The sequence below is a fragment of the Protopterus annectens genome, chromosome 4.part0 (assembly GCF_019279795.1).
Source record: "Protopterus annectens isolate FY-2018-M chromosome 4.part0, PAN1.0, whole genome shotgun sequence".
Lineage (NCBI taxonomy): Eukaryota > Metazoa > Chordata > Ceratodontiformes > Protopteridae > Protopterus > Protopterus annectens.
In genome coordinates, this window is record NC_056733.1 from 1,179,151,500 (window position 1) to 1,179,170,898 (window position 19,399).

A 19,399-nucleotide genomic window follows, 5' to 3' on the forward strand; every position below is an offset into this window, starting at 1 on the left:
TCACTCCACACCCCATAACAGCATGTAGGTTTCTCAGTTATAAAAAAAAAAAGCAAACATTTTTAACCAATCACCTCCCCAATCAAGTGGAAGAACCCAGGCCAAGGAGCTCTACAAGGCATTTACATTGAATAATAGGTAACAAACAGTGATTAATATTTCTATTGCATACCGTCATAGATTTTTCAGTTTTAGTGTCATGTTTTTACTAAGTCCCTGCCCTTTCTAATTCTGCCTATTAGTGGCTAGGTAGTTAAGAAGCCAGACCCCCAAAATATCTGGATGGCATAATGAACTATCGGTTTTATTGGGAAGTATACACAAGAAGGCGCTGTAGGCTTCAATAAGTTAAAGTTTTGTTTTTGAGATGGCTTTTCTGACATACACAGTGAAGGTCAGAGAGGGGCCAAACCTGACCACAGGTGATTTAAACAGCAAGAAAAACTGAATAATGTTCCCATCAATGCCAAAAGCCGAACATCCATCTCTCACCGTGGATAATTTTTTGTAGGCTAGAAAGCATGGTTTTAGGCTTTTTGGAAGGAGGTATCACTGGTAATGGCATGCTGGTGTCCTTGCCAGAAGTCTGTGGCATAAGGCTTTTAGTATACATTAATTAATCTTTGGTAGTGATAGACACATTAATTCAGATAAAAAGTGAGCCTAATGTTGACCCTTGCAGAATACATAATTTAGTAGGGAAGGAAGATAATAGGGTATGTTCGACTTCTACCTTTTTTGTACTTTCTTGCAGAAAATCATTGAACAACTGAGATGCCAAAGAACTGCTGAGGAATAACCTCAGTTAATCAAGCAAGATCTGATGAGGGGAAGAATTAAAGGCCTTTGTTACATTGATAAAAACAACTCCTGTAAGTAGGTCTAGAGTCATGTGATGGCAATATATCCAGTAAAGGTCAGGAGAGCAGTGGTTGTATTATCACCCTTTCTGACCCATGCATTTTGTTAAACATTAGGCATAGCCTACAGAATGTTACTGATGTTTCAAGGAATTTTTTATAGATGTGAAAGAAAGGAGCTGGGTAAGTAGGATTCCAGGAGTTGACGAAGAGCAGGTTTTGGAATTGGGGCAACAGTAGCAGAATTTGAAAGTTCAGGAAAAATGCTTTGTTGCACAATACTTTCCACGGCAGGCTCACATGAGCACATGCACACTTGCACACACATGTGCACACGTGCGCGCGCGCGCACACACACACACACACACACACATACACACACACACATATATTTGCGTGTGTATATGTTTGTATTTATCTATCTTTCTATATAAATAGATACATATACAGACATACACAGCCCTTCCCAATGGTTTCTCACAACCCTTTTACCATTACTGATATTCAGTTTCCCTCTACTTCTCTGTCTGAAAGTTTTCTATATATAAATGGTATACATAGCTCCTACTTGTTCCCCTAATCCAACAATTACAGCTTAGATTTGTCATCATCATGTACTGTTTTGCACTCCATCCCTATTTATCCATCACGCTAGTCTTCATTTCTCCTTTAAAATGGAGAAACACTAAAACCAGTCTTGACTGTATGAAAAAAATTCTGCCTCACCCATGCTACCTTCAGGTTGCAAAAATCAGGCTGTGCAATACAGAACATGTACATACTGGTATGTGTGCTATATAATCTAAGCATCATTGTCGTCACATAACAACAGCTAGAACCTCGAAACATTCCAGCACATAACTAGCTCTTTCACACTCTCAGGCTAGGCTCCCATATTGAAGGAGGGTAGTGCTAAATGAATCTCATGATAAAGTGCTCACTTATTGCAATATCCCCTAAACTAGTAATATTGAAGCAGATAGTTTACCCTGAAGGCATGTTCTTTTGCCCTGTACCCTTTTCAGTTCCCTTTTTAGTATTAGCATGCTGCTAAATAAAATAGGATCACTGGCAGGCAAACACAGTCCCATCCTTATGTATGACTTTTAACCAAAACTAGTGTTTCACTCAGATTTATTCTAGGGAGCACCTTGAAAGAGTTATGCTTGCTTCATCTGCTTAGAGAATGGGCAACCTGTATACTGGCACTCTGACTGGAAAATGAATGTACTCAAGGAAGGTGTTAATATATAGCTAATACCCAGTGAAAAACAGGTCTGACACCTCACAGCAAAGTATTGAGCTGCCATGCAGCTCGGGCAGTAAAAACCTAATGGCCACAATTACTTTACACTCTCTAAGCAGTTCTGTTTAGCAAGTGCAAAAAAAAAGTGTGCATGTATGTCTGTGTGTGTGAGCATATGCATGCATGAAAGTGAATGAGATCGAGTCATTATTTTATACTTTCTAAGCAGCACTTTTGCTGTTTATCGAGTGTAAAATTAAAAGAAACATTAAAAAAGGAAAGGAAGAAAATGTGTGTGTGTGTGTGTGTGTGTGTGTGTGTGTGTGTGTGTGTGTGTGTGTGTGTGTGTGTGTGTGTGTGTGTTTATGTTACTGTCAGCATGTGTGAGTGTATATGTGCTTGCATATATGAAATCAGAAGTGTGTTTGTGTGCGAGAAAGAGAGAGATTGAGCAGTGGCAGCAGTAGTTAAGAGGTATGCATACTTGTCAATCTTTTAGTGTAAAACAATCTGGATGAAGCCTAAAATGAAGGGGGGGGGCAGATTTAAAAATAGAAAGTTGCTAGAATAACAGAATTTGTGTTAGTATGTATTTTCTAAAGGAAATAAAGTCTGAAACTCAAATGTATGCCATTATTTAGTGATGTCAGTCCCCAGTGATTAACAAACCACACATTTTATGAGTAAGGGACAAAAAAATGAGGTAAATATCTGGACAGTTTTTGAAAATCTTATATTTTGGACGTAAAATACTCCCTCCAACATCATTTACCTTACTACAGCAAATGTGAAACTATTTTACATCAAAAATAAAAAAAACATAACAAATAGTAATAAAAAATAAGTAAGTAAAACACAACAATTTTAAAGACAGCCAGTTCTCTAAATGAAATACTTCTAACCTCAGAACACCCCTGGGTGTGTGTTGTTTGCAGATTAACACACACCCTGTTGGGCATTGTTGCTTGCTTAATTACCAGTGCCCAACAGGGTGTGTGTTACTGGGTAAATAACACACGCCCAAAGGTTTTGACCCCCCCCCCCAGATGTAGCATTGGGCCTGAACACCCCTGAGCATGCGTTATTTATAGAGCAACACACACCCTGTCAAAAGGTGCTTCAACAAAGTATTAGTTTAAGGGTGTGAACACTTATGCAACCAGCTTATTGTATGCTTTTTATTTTTTATATTTTTCCCCTAACAGATTTGTCTGTTTTTCAATTGAATTGTACAAGTTGTAGGTCACATTAAAGGTGGAAAAGTTTTGAAGTGATTTACTGTGGCCTCATTTTTTTATGTCATAAAAACCTGGCAATTTAACAGGGGTGTGTACACTGTTTATATCCACTGTGTATGTATGTACATATATATATTTATATATATTTATATATATATATATATATATATATATATATATATATATATATATATGTATGTATATATATATATATATATATATATATAGGGAAGTACTAGAATCGCTGCCCTTGTGGGCCATTTTATGGCAAAGCAATTTCCATCTCAAAGTTGAAACTCAAAAACTGCACCGTGTGTGTGTGTGTGAGAGGTAAGTACTTTAACCATTATACCGCCACCAACCTTATATACTCATTTCTTTTTCCTAGTGAGTAAGGTTGTGGCTGAGGGGCTCAACAGCAACTATGAGACTGTGCTTATGTTTAAAACATGCCCCCTTTGTGTGGACATGAGAAAGAATATCTTTCGCACATATTGTATAGAGGCAAAGACCAAGTGATCATATCCAGAAAGTCTATATGATTATTCTCCATTTTAAATTGTAAGTCAGGTACCTTATTATAAAATTATTTGAATTTCATTCGTAACATCAATCTTCACAGCGACTTTAAAGACATATAGTTACTGTGCCTGTGGCTGTTCTGTCAGTAACCTTGGCAGTACATAAATATTATTTCAGTTATTAATATTTATGGTGAACCATGAGATACCATATAACTCATTGTGGTTTTTGCAATTTACAAAAGGTGTATCACACATTTTTGAGTGATAGCTATTCTGCGTAATCACTCAGTGGACATAGGGTTATGATGTCTTTCTATCTCTTTTATATTATCTTGTTTTTATTTGGTGTAGTTTAGTATTTTCAACCCTAATCCAAAGTCTTGTTCCATCTAAGTGTAGTGTTGTTTACAGTTTTACCAGTTGACTCTAGGGACCATTTTAAGATTGTCTGTACAGCCCAGAATTGACTATTGTTGCACTAAGTTGTTGAGTAATTTTAGATATTATTAGTATTATTTTTGATTACTTGGAGAGGCTTTGTCATTGTATATTTTGTGAATCTTTTACTAAGTTGCTGCACCATTTTAGAAGTTATTATTATTACTTGGTGAGACTCTGTCATTGTTTATTTTGACATGTGATTAGAGTTGTAGTATTGCCAGTTAACAACAGATAATGATATATCTGTTGTTAGGTGCATGTCTTAGTTATATCTGGATTATTAAATGGTCCTTACTTTATGTCACAGCTGAGTTTATTCTGGTCTGAGAACAAAGATATATTGCTGCATTTATTGCATTTATTAATATTGTTGAAGTCAACTATATTACTTTTGATTGTAGCATCTGTAGATCAATATGTGCGTATATACCTTTAAGAAGCTATCCAAGGGCTTGCAGTGCAGTATAAATACTGAGCATGTGCATGCCTGACTGCCATTTTGTAGTTAGCTGTTGAGATGTGAACATGTATGTATGTAAGTTCTGTTTGTTAGTTAGTTTGTTGGTATTTAAAGATACTGCTATTCATCCTGATGTGTTTGTATATATTAAAGCATGTAAACGAAACCCCAAGCCTTCTTATTATATGTAATAAAGATGAAGGAGTGACAGCATCCATATTAAAACATCTGTTATTAATCTTTGTTTTAGTTAACATACAGACCATATGAATGGTCTGAGGTCTACTTTGTATGCTACATTAGTGTTCACTCTGACCAGAGAACAAATTCATATTGCAACATCTCTTGCAGTATTTACACTGTTGCATAATGATGACTTATTACTGTATACAGTTGTAGTTTGTCTGATGCGTTTATAGTCCTGCATTTTTCTAAGCAGGGTTTTGCACTTGAGTTAAAGCAATGAACATACTCAATAGTTATGCTGTTGAAGATTTAAAAAAGTACAAATTTCTTGTAGGGTGTATACTGTGTGAAATGCATATAAAAACACATAATCAGAACAATTATGTTTAAACTGTACTAAGTTTGAACAATTGTGTAATATACTAGAGAGAAAATCAGCTGATAACATTGTAGACTGTCCATACAGACATGGAACATTATCATATACTGTTATTACTTTTTCTGAATCCAGAAAGGAAGATACAGTTGAATTTTCAAATAAAGAGGTCTGTCAGAGTATTGATTCACAAGACAATAGAAATGACAACTTAGATATAACTATTTACAGTAGAGAATATATAAATACATCTTCCATACAGACCCATTTCAGAACAGTAATTCTTCAGGCAATAAAATTAGCTCAAAACCTGATTTAGCACCAAAGAACACTTTTAAATGCAAAAATAATAAACCTATTACGTATTCTGTGTCTATACTAGGTATAAATAGATGAAAACACCTATGTACTTTTTCCTTTAGAAAGTCAAAAAAAAAACAAGCATCTTATTCAATCAAGCAGCTATGATTCCCTAGACATTGATACATTACTAACTTAGGTCAGCCATATTATATGTGACATTGCAGAATTTGATATCCCACTTCTGCATGGAACTTTATCTAATGTAGCAGTCACTTTGGAGAATAAACTGCTTGAAATAAATCATATAACAGAAGAAATAGTTCAGGCACAAGTTGCAGATAATCTTACTTGTTCCTCTTCAGATTTTAATGTTACATTGTTTATGGATTTAATTGAACAACTACCTGTTATGTTTCCTGAAGTCATCATAGTACCAAAAGAATCTAAAAAGCGAGAAAAACACAATAGTTTGAGTATGACTGGGATACAGTACACTGAAATCACACAGTAACACAGAAATAAAAAGTAGGGCCTTAGGATGGCAGTTACCAGACCTAGCAAGCAGTGATACAAATAATACAACCAGTTATGATAAAAGTGTCACTTATAATTTAGGAAGATTATAAGCAAAGTCATCTGGGTGCAATGAAAATCATACCCCACCACAATTCTGAGGCTAACTCTGCTCATGTATATTATTGAATATGTGTTTAAAAATGTTTGTAATATGTTGAAGTTTTTCTCCCCAGGCCTCTGCTGAAAAAGGTTTTTGACTAAACCCAGCCAGGAAATGAAAGCAAAATAAAATTAATTAAGTAAATAAAATAAATAAAAATAAATTTCTACTATACCTTCCCACAAATCCTGTTGGATACTTAAGTGCACAGACAACTGCAAAATTGGAATTGTTACAGTTTCTGATAATGATATGTATGTAATAAATGGGTACCTATGTGATTTCTCAGATTAGGCACATACTTATAGTGTCAAGTATAACACTGATAAATGTCAAGTGATGCGTTTTGGTACACAGACTCTAAGATAGCCTTTAATACTGGACGAGTCAGAGAAGAAATATCTTGGTGCCATAATTACCTGTAAAGTTACATTTGAAAAAAAAAAAAAAACGTTAATGTATTAGATTTAGAGCAGTGTGCTACAAGGGACTCGTGTTAAAATCCATTTCACTTAGAGATGAAAGGAATAAGTTTCAGTTATACGCAACTTATATAAGACCAGTTCTAGAACATAGCACTGCATCTTGCATGTACTGCAGCACTCAGTTACAAAAGCTGGAATCTAAACAAAAGAAATTGAGCAGATATCTTCTCATAATTTTGGATCTGAGATATCAAAACAGATGTGCAAAATTACATTTATATACATTACATTACAAATAATTTTGAGAGAAGGCAATTTTAGTGTTTAAAACATTAAATGATGAGCATCTGCATGCCTTAGTGAAACCATTTAACTCACAAACAGAAAAGTTCTAAACTTTGTTTGCAAATACACAGGTCCTCTTTAAGAAATACATTTATAACCGAAGTGACTCTTACAATTTGGAACGGATTGCCACACACTTTGATGACATCTGATAATTTAGTAATATTTAAGGAAAAACTGGATATTTGGATTGGAAGTAAAATTTGAATCCACATTTTATGGTGTCAGTGTTTTCTAGATGGCTGTAGGACCTATTAACACTAGATTAATTTATAAACCTGGGAATTAGTACAGTCTAAAAAAAAACAGCTGTACAGTTAACTTTGCTGAAGCACAGCAGTCAGTTAAACAATTTCATAGCACTGCCTAGAAGAAGGCTGCTGGTTGCAGTCATGGCAAGCAGCAGTTATGGAGGCTGAAATTATTGTAGAAGTAATGAAGATAAAACATAGAAAAACACTGCTAAAAATGCCCTGATTCTCTAATGTTCAAAACACTCAGCTGTGTAGATTACAAGTAGGCAGTAATAAGTAACACTGAGTAGATGTGAACAGATTAACACCTCTGATCAATGCAAGGAGTTTCTTTAAAGTACAATGTATGTTAGAATGCTGTAAAATAACATCCAGTAGGACTCAAATATTTTTATGAAAAAGTCCCCAAAAATGTAGAGAGGAAAAAATAATTAAAGCACTTGGGCACTTGTGTCATAAAAATTGGAATATAATGATAAAAACTTTGCAGAAGTACAAGAACTATCTTTCGAAAAGTCCTAATACCATAGAAGGTCTGAAATCAATAGATTACAGTCCAAACTTCCTGGGATGGAGACCGGAGTAAGCCACAGTGCAGTTTCCAGCATGGAGTAGTGTTGCAATACTTGTGAAGGAAATGCATTATCAGATAAAAAGAAAAAGAACAAAAAAAAAAAAAAAACGAAGAGCAGAGGCCATATCCTGTGTAGCCAAGAAAGCAAAGCTGATTAGGGAACTAAGGCACTCATTGAGTTTAGACACCAAGCTTGGAGAGTAATTTCAAACTGCAGAGAATACTAAGATAGTGGAGTTATTGGTCAAAGGACATTACATCATATCAAGGTTTTCTGTCTATTTACCTATTTATCTTTCTATATATATATTTGTATGTCGTGTCTAGCTGTCTGTTAACCAGGTGGATTGACTGGTCAGTGGACTTTTTCACTCACAAGCTGGAAGCAGGGCTTGTATGACTAATGACATTGTCTAAGTTAGTCTTCAAAAATTGCATGTTAGATCTGAGCAAAGATTTCGTGGCAGTGGAATTGCTATGCATAACACAGTTGGGTGCTATAGTAAACAACAGAATATTTTGACTCAAACTGATTTCTGTTGTAAACTACAAAATACTATGACGAAGACACACTCATTGTTTTAACATATGTTTTTAAATACTTAGTATCAGTAGGATTAAATGCACTTTAAGTGTTTCTACATGCAAATATTAAGTGAGTTAAATAGATTAGTATTTAAAATATATCTAATCACTGAAATTATTATATGTCATATTTACATGATAATTAGCTTTTTAGCATATTACTTTGGCTTGTCTATGAATTCTTCATGACTAGACACTGGTTGATGATGTGGGTGCCTTGGAAGTTAGTGTTTGTCATCAAAACATTCACTACGTTAAGTATCTATGAGGTGTGCTATCAGTTTTAATCTGGTGTGCATATTCTATTTCATTCTTGATTTCTGACAGTAGATGGCGCCACTTTGCAGGAGCTATTTTAATAAATCCTGTGGAGCAATGTTGAGTTTGATTATTGAGTTATGTACTGTATTTCGTTGTGAGAATAAGGACAAGTAAGGAGAGCACTGGTTGTGTGGTAGTTTAAAAGTTAGAGATGAAAGCAATTGAGACTTGGGTGGGGAATGACATCCAGTGAGAGTTTTGTTTGGAGTTATACAGATGTGTTCAAACAAAATGACACAGATCTGCAGATTTTGCTGGTTCTTGTTTGAATGATTCTAGTGTTATGGCTTCAGTCAACTGCTGTAATTGGTAGCCCAAACTGAACTGTGTGCATTAGATTATCGATAGCAGATGTCCTTCTGTACTGTGGAGTAAGATGTTTTGAAACTAACAAAATTTGAGGGTTGTGCTTATTAGTGTCAGTGGCTCAACAAGCAGTGCACTCAGCTTTGGCACTGGAAGATCAGGAGGCTGTAGATTCTATTCCCACTCATGTCACTGGGTTAATTTCAAATGCTAGAATACACAAATAGCTGGTGTGCTGAAAATACTCTTAATGTAAATGCAAAGAAGTGCATCATAGTAGTGTTTGTCAAAAAATTTTTTATCACCTCATATTTAATAAATGGGACTCCTCTTCAGACAGATGTGGTCACAATAGATCTGCTTACTTACGCAGACAATTCCTTCTCATTTGTTTATCATGTTTCCTCCATATTGAGGAAATCCTTGTATATTGCCTAATTAATTTCCAAGGGAATATCCTCAAGATCTAAAAAAAAAAATCATCTTGCCATTGTGCATTTCTCTTATCAGAGTCATCTTTGAATACAGTGCCCCCTTTCCCATGTATGAATCGAAGAATATTGCTCAACTATAAAGGTCCCAGCAATACCTTACCAAGAACATTAAAGGCCTTAAATCCTTCAGCACCCCCAGTCGATTAACACAACTCTTCTTATACTCAGTAACCTACAGGGTGGGCTCAGGTGATCTATGTCTTACTTTTCAAGCCAGGAAAGACACGATCCTATTTGATTACCTGTTTCTTTGCAGAATCAAGGGCTATACAAACACCAGCACTAGTGACCTAAATCTACACCAGTAAATAAACAAGACTTGCTGGAATGATAAACTCCAAACTCAAATGTATTCACTGCCAGTGGAATACATTACTAGTACAGGTCAAGCAAAGTACTGCTTTGGCTATCTTTTAAGTCTAATCTTGATGATAGGATGGCATACCACTGAACTGTCCAGATTTTTGAATGGATGTCAAGATTTTTGACTCAGTTTTTTGGTCTGTTCCTCATAAAATTTGTGGTTTTCTGGCAAATTAATGAAGCTTGATGTCACTAAATAATGACATATATTTAAGTTTCAGACTTCATAATCCTTCAGAAAATACATACTAATGCAAAGCTTGTTATTCTATAAACTTTCTAAGTTTATAAGAGTAATGTTTAAAATCTGTCCCTGATTTTAGGCCTTTGGCCCTCTGTTATTTTAGCTTTGTCCAGATTTCTTGTGCTTAAAGTTTGAGAGGTACATTGGATGGGTAGACACAAATTTACACCAAGATTGTTATGTACTGACTTCCACCATTTGAGAGGTGAGCACTGGTGTATTAAGTGTACCTTGAGCCCTGGGCTGTTTTCATTCTATGGGCTTCCTATTTTTTTAAGGACCTTACACAATTACACAAATTCTTTTATATTCACTTTTGTTGTTTAATGTGGAGTTTCTAATATCTTGAAACAAAGCTATATAAAATTATACAATTCTCAAAACAGTAAAGTTTTATATTGAATACAGACACTAAACTATAAACAGTAAAGAGACAAATATAAAAACAAGATTAGGCATAGCTTACAAAAAAGTGCCATGCTGGTCCTATTGCTGTTTGACACATGCTCGCCCCAATAAGAAACTATTTCAATAATCATTCAGAAGTGAACCTGTAACAGCCTTTTACTTTTATACATTACTTGCCTACAAAAAATTCTTTATACTTCTGATGTGTCACTGACAAGAAAACAAATGCTTAACAGCAGCATCAACATACACTGACTATAAGCCCTATCATTTTTATTTGATAGTGATTATGTAACAACTCTCTTTCATTCATGTACAGAATGCTTCTTCACTCCTTGACTCAAAAACACATCCATCATTTGTGTACATCTCTGATTTTTGATTATAATGAAAGTAAAAGAAACCATGACCACAGACTAATTTATTTCAACCTCTTGCTCTTGAATGCATGCATACAGCACTCCCCCAAACTAGCCATATCAGTGACTGCTTTGCACGAATCATGAAACTTTTGATTCCATACACAAATTACTCCCAAACTAGCAGTCACATGTGATTGCCAAAAGTAGCTACTGTAGCATATTTCCATTTGCTGTCATATAGCACCCCATCTCACATTGACTGCAAACAAATAAATAAATAAATAAATAAGTAGTGTTGTATTGTGCTGTAGGCATTGTATACTGTTACTACTACTCACAGATCAATGTGATTTCATGAAAACCTACTTAGTGTAGTTCTCAAACTCTTAGGGAAAGAATCAGGAAAAAGGCCAAAAAATATAGGGGACCAAGGCCCAAAATAAGTGAAACATTTTAACTCATTAATACTTCTGGGTTGTGGAATGTAACACCTCTAGCAATCTGCACACATTCTTAAAGGACCAGAGTATTCTTCCAAAAAGTGAGGTTAAGAGCATAACCCAAGTATTTGTAAAGATCTTATGAACACTAATTGGTATAAAAATGTACAAACAACTATGTTATTAGTCAAAGATCTTCATTACAGTGGTAAAAGCCAATGCACTCATAGTCTTTATGCAAATACTATAATATATTATAATGCTCATAATCCCAGAATTATTTTTTTCTCTAAAACTTTCACGAAAATCTTTTCATATATTGGAATCTGTATAACTGAGGCATATATAGCGACGTAGCATTTTTTTTCTGACAGACTTGCTGTTACACATGACAAAAATAAATGCCTTTCTGAGTGCTTGTTTACTGAGATTTTTACAGAACTATGAAAATTAATATTATTTGTTTAATTAATAACATAACACTGACAGTTTCTCAAGATGAAGTTTACAGAGCAAATATCAATGTCAGTTTTCTTCAGTATCATCTAAGATTTCGCCTGATGCCATGCGATTATTTGTCACTTGGTATTGGAAATATTAATGTCCATTGTGCACTATAGATTGATAGTAGCAATGTATTAATTTTGTTTTTTATCATGTTTCACACCATGCCTCTCAGTAATATATAGCTATCTCAGTTATGAATCAATGATTGTAAATAAGAAAATATGAATAATAAGTGACAGAGATTAGTATCTCAAGTGCAGGGTTTCCTAGATTAACAGGCTTATTCTTATTTTATTATGTACACTTTCCTCTTTCTTATTGTGTGTTATTAATTGCTGATTCACCTAGTTATGGAAGCCAGTCCCCAAAATGTCAGGACACCATAAGGTGCTATGGGTGTTAAATGGAAATATACCAAAAGGGCAGTAGTGAGTTGTTTGCTGCTCTTATATACTTGGAAGGCTGCTGCTGGAATAAAAGGTTTTGCATTAGCATATTTTCTATGAAGGCTGTTGAGTCTGAAATTCTATTGTCTGTCATTATTTAGGGACTGCTATTCTCAATGCTTAACCAAAAAAAAAAAAAAAAAGACAGTAGTGTACCAAGTTCTAATGTTGTGAGAACAGACCAAAAAATATGAAGCTAGTTGACTAAATAAAAGCAATGGAACACTTACATCCTTGCTGATGAAGCTTTTTTCTGCTGACAAACCATAGTGCCTTCAGAAGGAGAAGAAATACACAAGACCGCATCCACTTTGAGCACCATGCAATTGTATAATATCTTGTCTTTTTCCCCAGTGACATACCTATAGTCTATACATATAAGTCACCTTCATACGCCAGAGCTTCCACAAATGGCAATAAAGATTATGCTTCTCTCATATATAAAATGATTACTTTTGGCGATTTGTACCCGATAACTATGGTGTACAGCCTTACTGACTGTGGACGGTGAGTCACATGCAGACTGTACACCTAGCCAGCCACCAGATGTTCAAAGGCCACTGTTGTACAGGTGGCATAAGTACTGCAACTGTCTGTTGGGTCTTGACATGCTGAGGATCCAGAGGACTGTCATCACCTCATGTCACACTCACACATTGCAGATTAATGTGAAAGTATATAAATATCTTAACAAGTCCCAAACCAATCAAACTGGGCTATATATATATATATATATATATATATATATATATATATATATATATATATATATATATATATATAAAACCTAATAAGGAACAGAAAAAACACAGTGAGTGGATGGAGAGAGGGAACCAGTAATGCACAGAAAGAATTGCAAAGAGTTAAGAACTGGGTATAAAGTATAGGCATGTTAGTGTTTTCTTTTACTGCTATCACAACATGTAGTATTAATATAAAGATACTTTACAGATGTATTTGATCTGCCATCTATTCTGAATGTAATTGCTGATGGGGATCTTTTGTCAAAAATGATACCTTTTAAGAAGGTAGCCTGTAAAGCCCTGTCATACATAGCTCTATTTACTGCATACCCCTGAATAATTTATGGAAGAAGTCATTGGTTTGGTGGCGATGTCTTAAAGTTTAAAAGAAAGGAGTGTGGAATAAAGAAAATATTAAAGAAATTGAGACTTGAGCGTTAAACTTAGCCAAGCTGAGATTTGTCATAAAGTTCCTGACTAGGGAAAGATCATTTACAAAAAAAATTTATCTGATAATTCCCACGTGACAGATGTCTTGTGAAGTCCCAGTTGCCATTTAGGTTTCATCTCACTACAGATGGGATTATTCTGATTTTTTTTTTTTTGTACAGGTAAAATATTCTCCATCTGTACTGTTTCTTCTGGCAAATATATGAGGGTGTATTAGTCTAAGTATGGCTGCTTTGTGCATTTGAATAAACTTTATTGTCCAAGATGATTATGACGAAGGCGCACCAGTTCACACTTTAAGAGTCCTGTTGGCCCCAGAATAGTTATGTGATCTCTACTGAGGAGCATTTTAATGCTTCATTAAAAAAAAAAAAACAAATACACTTTGCCTTAGCCCATGACTGAGTGGCAAGCTATAGGCTAGACTCCAGTCTACCAGTTTTTGGTGAAATTTTGGAGAAGATATTCATTTCTAAATCAGAACAATTGATATTCAATAACAACGTGAATGGTAAATCATAATCTGATTTTAGAATAAGGTGTTGTACCAAGACAGCTTTGATTAGGATAATGAATGATCTGCCTCCAGCATGAAAGTGGAAATTATGTTTGTTACCTGGTTCTTTCTGATCTCCTGACAGCGTTTTGTACTATAGATTATGCTTCATTAGTAAGATCAGGCGGCACAGTGGTGCAGCGGTTAACGTTGTCGCCTCACAGCAAGAGGTTCTCCGGTTCGATTCTCAGCTGGGGTGCCTTCTGTGTGGAGTTTGCATGTTCTCCCTGTGTTCGCGTGGGTTTCCTCTGGGTACTCCGGTTTCCTCCCACATTCCAAAGACATGCATCTGGAGCGTTTCTCCCCGGGCCTCCGCTGAAAACAGGCTCTGTGGAACCTAGTCAGACATTCCCGGTCAACAAATGTTAAATAAATAAATAAATAAATCTCCATGATCCATATATTGAGTTATGGGTTAGTCCTAGACTGGTTTAAATCTTGATTACAAAAAAACAAAAACAAAATTGTTACATTTTTCTGCTTCTGTTTGCTTGGAATTTGAGGTGTTTTACAGATCTGCTTTGGCATACAAGTGTTTATAGTCTGTCTGCCTACTGTTTCTAGGGGAGATCACTATTTATTTATTTATTTTATATATTTAAGTTTATTTACTGGGGCAATGCACTGATTTCAGTGGATCAGTTTCAGGGACAGGCTGGGTGATTATAAATCACTGAAAAAGACAGTGAATTATATAGATTTTCATGCTAGGCATCATTATGTACTGCTCACTAGCCCTATAGACTGTTTTTCCTGCATTTATTACATCTGCATCCTCCCACTGTATTCAGCAATCTCCACTGTAACTGAAACACACATTTAATAGTGAAAGTGAAACTGCATGTATGTAGTACAGCAGACATAATCTGTACTCTCCCATGCATGACCTCCATTTTGCCTGTGTATAATCACTGAATCCATGAAAGATGGTTGACTAGATTATCCTACGGCCTCCATTTAAGTTCATTTTCAAGGCACCTGTTGCTAACTCCTTTTCCCAGACTGCAGAACTCCAGGTAAGGTTACTTTTGGAATACCACACAGTGGTCAGACCTGGGCTACTAGCAGCATAGGGGGAGGCCTTGCTATTGTATTGCAGTCATTTAATTATTGCAACAAAATATTGAGCAGTATCATATACTTTTTTTATTCTCTTCCAGCCCGACTAGACCTTCTCCTCTAAAACTTACCTACTGTGCCTTGCAGCTCACTCTTAGTTGTATCCTGTAATTCTTGAGTTTGGACTGAATTAAATCAGTAGGTAGTTATATCTGAAAACTTGAATATCTGGAGAGAGGGACAGTACCATTAGAAAAAGGGGATGTTATTATTTCTTTCTAGTTAGAATTAGAAGATGATGTCTGGAGTATTGCTTATAGGCCTGAAGTTGCTAACTCTGCAAAGTAGGCATGATTTGTCATTAGGAGGGAAGGGAAAAGGTTCAAAGTCCACTCGAGTAGTCTAAGTGTGTGTGTGTGTGTGTGTGTGTGTGTGTGTGTGTGTGTGTGTGTGTGTGTGTGTGTGTCGTCTTGTGTGTGTGTGTGTGTGTGTGTGTGTGTGTGTGTGTGTGTGTGTGTGTGTGTGTGTGTGTATATATATGTGTGTGTGTGTGCGTGCATGCTTGTGTGTATGTGTATGTGCACTTGCATGTGCATGCATGAGTGTGTGCATGTGTTTGTGGGTGTGACATGGTAGAATTCGCCACCCACCTCACAGTAGTCTACCAAGATCAACAAGGTCACTATCTGCTTGTGGGGATATAGAGTAAGATGGGTCAGAAAGGATGTGAGGATGGATTTCTTCACAGAGGGAGATGATGCATAAATTAAGCATACTTTCCAGGGTATTTGTGGGAGCAGTGTATACAGTGGGCTGTTTTAATTTAAAACTGCTAAGCACTGATTAAGTTGGGAAGTGTATAAAAAGTTTAGCATAGGAACTCATACATGCCATCAAATGTGTTCTTGCTGTTGATAACGTTAGCTGTTAAGTTGTCAATCTCGCCTTCATTCTTGCTTGATGGGTTCGGAGCCGATCCTCGGCTCCGACTCGGCACTTGCTTTAGCTCGAGAACTCCTTTTACCAGCTCGAGGCAGCCCCATATCCCATGATGCAAGGCAGTAAGTACCCAGATCTCGTTTGCCGCTTCACTTGGGAGGTCTTCTTTTTACCAGCTCCTGGTAAGTTGTTTCACTTTGTGATTTTCAAGCCCCTTTTTAGTCAAAAACTAATTTTTGATAGTTTAAATTTAATTTCTATCCCTTGCTGACAGAAATTCCCTGTCTTTTTTAATTTGTTCTTAGTTATCCCTATCCCATCCCCCCCCTGTTAGGGTGTGTGTGTTGGTGTTTTTTATAGAATACCTTTTGGTATTTTGTGTAATTTAATTTATTTTTGACTGGTGTGTGTGTGTATTGTGTGTTCGGCACCATGTCAAAGGAGAGGGTTTCAGGTTTTAAGAAGTGTGACTCGTGCTGTCAGAAAATGTCTCTGACAGACGGTCACACTTCTTGCCTGTATTGTCTGGGCCCTCTTCACCTGCAGGACTCCTGTGCTATTTGTCACTCCTTCAGCCAGAGAGTCCTGCAGGAGAGATAACAAACTGGTTCTTAGGGGCCTTCTTGCCGGAGGGCTCTCCGGCTAAGTCGGCTCCACAGAAACCAGCAAGAGTTTCCAAGGCCCAGGCTTCTGTTTCTAAGCCTGCGGCCTCGGCTCCGACTCGTACTGAGTCGAGATCGGCTCGGCTGGAGCCGATTCTGGCTTGACAGCCTTCGGCACCGATGGCTATCGGTGCCGAAACTGTATTGTCCACTTCGATGTCGGCTCCGAGTCGCTCCGACACCCATGTGGCACAGGCATCGGTGTCGGCCCGATTGGCTCCGACACCGTTACGTTGGTGGCTGTATCGGCTCCGGCTGGTGCCGATACATCGAGGCGTTCTGTCGGCTCTGAGAAGTCGGCTCCGACAGGATCCGTAGTATCGGCTCCGATGGCTCATTCCAGGAAGAGGTCGAGGTCTCCTTCCTTGGAGCCGATACTTTCGGCTCCGGCTTCACCTCTTCTGTCGGAACGGAGCCATCGGAGCCGATCTTCAAGGTCATCCAGGTTGTCTGACCATGACCTAGAGAGAGTGGTCAGCAGATTGCTCAAGTCACAGGTACTGGCCCAAATGCTTCACAGTCCGTCTCAGCAGATGACTGTTGGTCCACACCCCGTTACAGTTCCTCCTTCAACTCTACCCCAGAGCTTGGAGTTGGAGTCTTCGGGCATGGTTACTGCTAGGGCTGGAGGACGGGTGCGCACTTCTGTTCCTTCAGGCTCGACTGTTATCTCGTGTTCCTTAGAGGGATTCGTGGTCGGGCTTCCATGGTCTCCTCCGAGGGGTGAGTGGCATCGACCCTTGTCCGAACCCGCTCTTCCCTTGGAGCCTCGGCCTTGGTGAGCTCGGCTCCGACATCTGCCTCGGATGCTTCCCTTCGTGGTCCCTGGAGTTCCTAGCTCTTCGAGCGGGTTCTCTCGACCTGCCTGGGAGGGGAGCATTCGAGGTGATGAAGAGTGTACTGGCCACTGGTATCAGTCAGCAGTCTCTTCCCGTAGCTCCTCCCTCTATTGTACCTGTTGACATCTCTGCCACTTCTCTTGCTACAGGACCCAGAGATCCTCCGCCTCAGGTTTCCCCATTGGGAATTTCCCCTCTTCCGAGGATTCTCCTGATGTTTCGAGATCCTCCTAGGAAGAGGACTTGTAAGAGGAAGCATGTAGACTCCCCGAGGTCTGTCACGTCGGATACTGACTTTGATGAGTCAGAGGGATCCCCTAGATCCCCTCTGAGGATGTCTCCTTTTCAGACATCCTAGAACTTCTGAAACAGAGGGGAAACTGGCCCACCAACAATCCCTCTGAGGATGAGTCAGTATACCTAGAGGCGTTTGGATCTCGCCTCCACCTCCTGGGTGTCTCCGCCTTCGACCCCTTATGCAGGTTATTGCACGAAGGCGTGGACAGCTCCTGACTCTGTAGAGCCAGTCCCTAGGAGGCCTTCTAAATTTATCACTGCCCCTAGTGACAAACAATTCCTTACCAAGGGTGTCCCCGCTGATGCCATGGTGGTGGCTGCAGCCACCAAAAGGAACTTGCAGATCCTTCCGTGCCCGTCCATCCTCCTAATAAGGACTCTAGGACCATGGATAGGTACGGCAAGCGGATGTTTTCCTCAGCGACCTTTGCTATGTGTTCGCTGAATTATCTTTGTCACTTCACCAGACTCCAGAGAGATATCCTGAAGGAGCTGGGAGAAGTAGTTCAGGATCCTACAGCTGCAGGGGCTCAAGAAAAGATTGCTTCGCAGCTAGGAACCCTCAATTCCATTGCTAACTCCTCCATGCGGCTAATACCTTATGCTGCGGATGGAGCGAGTAGAGCCGCAGGCACAGGTGTGGCTCTTAGACGCCAAGCCTGGATGCGGCTATGTGATTTTGGATCCCTTTAAGGCGTCCTTCACAAATTCTCCCTTTGATGGGTCAGCTTTGTTTGGCCCTCAGGTGAAGGAGACCTTGACCAGGTGTGAGCAGGACGGCAAGACTCTTTCTGCTGTTGGAGTCCGTTTTTCCACCCCTTCTAGGCCTTATCCCAAAGGACAGAAGGGTGGGAAGATGTGGTTCCGTAAATCCCAAGGAGTCACGCCGGATTCACGTGGTCAGTTTACCCCTAGAGGCAGAGGGGGTAACAACAACAGACGCCGCTCTAGAGGCAGAGGGGTCCGAAGAACCAGGAAACAGGGAGCCTCTCTCTGATAAGCCCTTTCAGCATCCCTGAGGTGTTGCCCGGCTGTCCCTCCTTGGAGGCAGTCGGGGGAAGATTATCACTGTACCCAGAAGCCTGGCATTCCTCACTCAAGACAGATGGGTACAGTCGATCATATCCAAGGGTTACATAATTCCTTTCGAGGAAAGTCCCTTCCCCTCAAGTTCCCTTCCAGATGTACCACCCGGTCTAAGGGACATTGCAGAGTTAGAAATCGCAAAACTACTGCAAAAAAGAGCCATTCAGCCAGTTACAATAGACCATTCAGAGCCGGAATCTACTCAAGGTTCTTTTTGGTCCCCAAAAGACGGGAGACTGGAGACCAATATTGGATCTCAGCAGACTCAACAAGTCTGTCAGGAAGACAAGATTCAATGGTCACTCTTCAGTCAATTCTGCCCTTCTTACAGAAAGACAACTGGATGTGCTCAATAGATCTTCAGGATGCGTACTATCACATCAA

General features: G+C 38.4%; 1 protein-coding gene across 2 annotated transcripts in view; it reads left to right on the top strand.

Annotated features, from left to right (window-relative positions):
• Positions 1 to 19,399, top strand: part of NSG2 (neuronal vesicle trafficking associated 2) — a 1,037,752-nt gene that overhangs the window by 918,107 nt on the left and 100,246 nt on the right. The gene's annotated exons all lie outside the window — the stretch shown is intronic.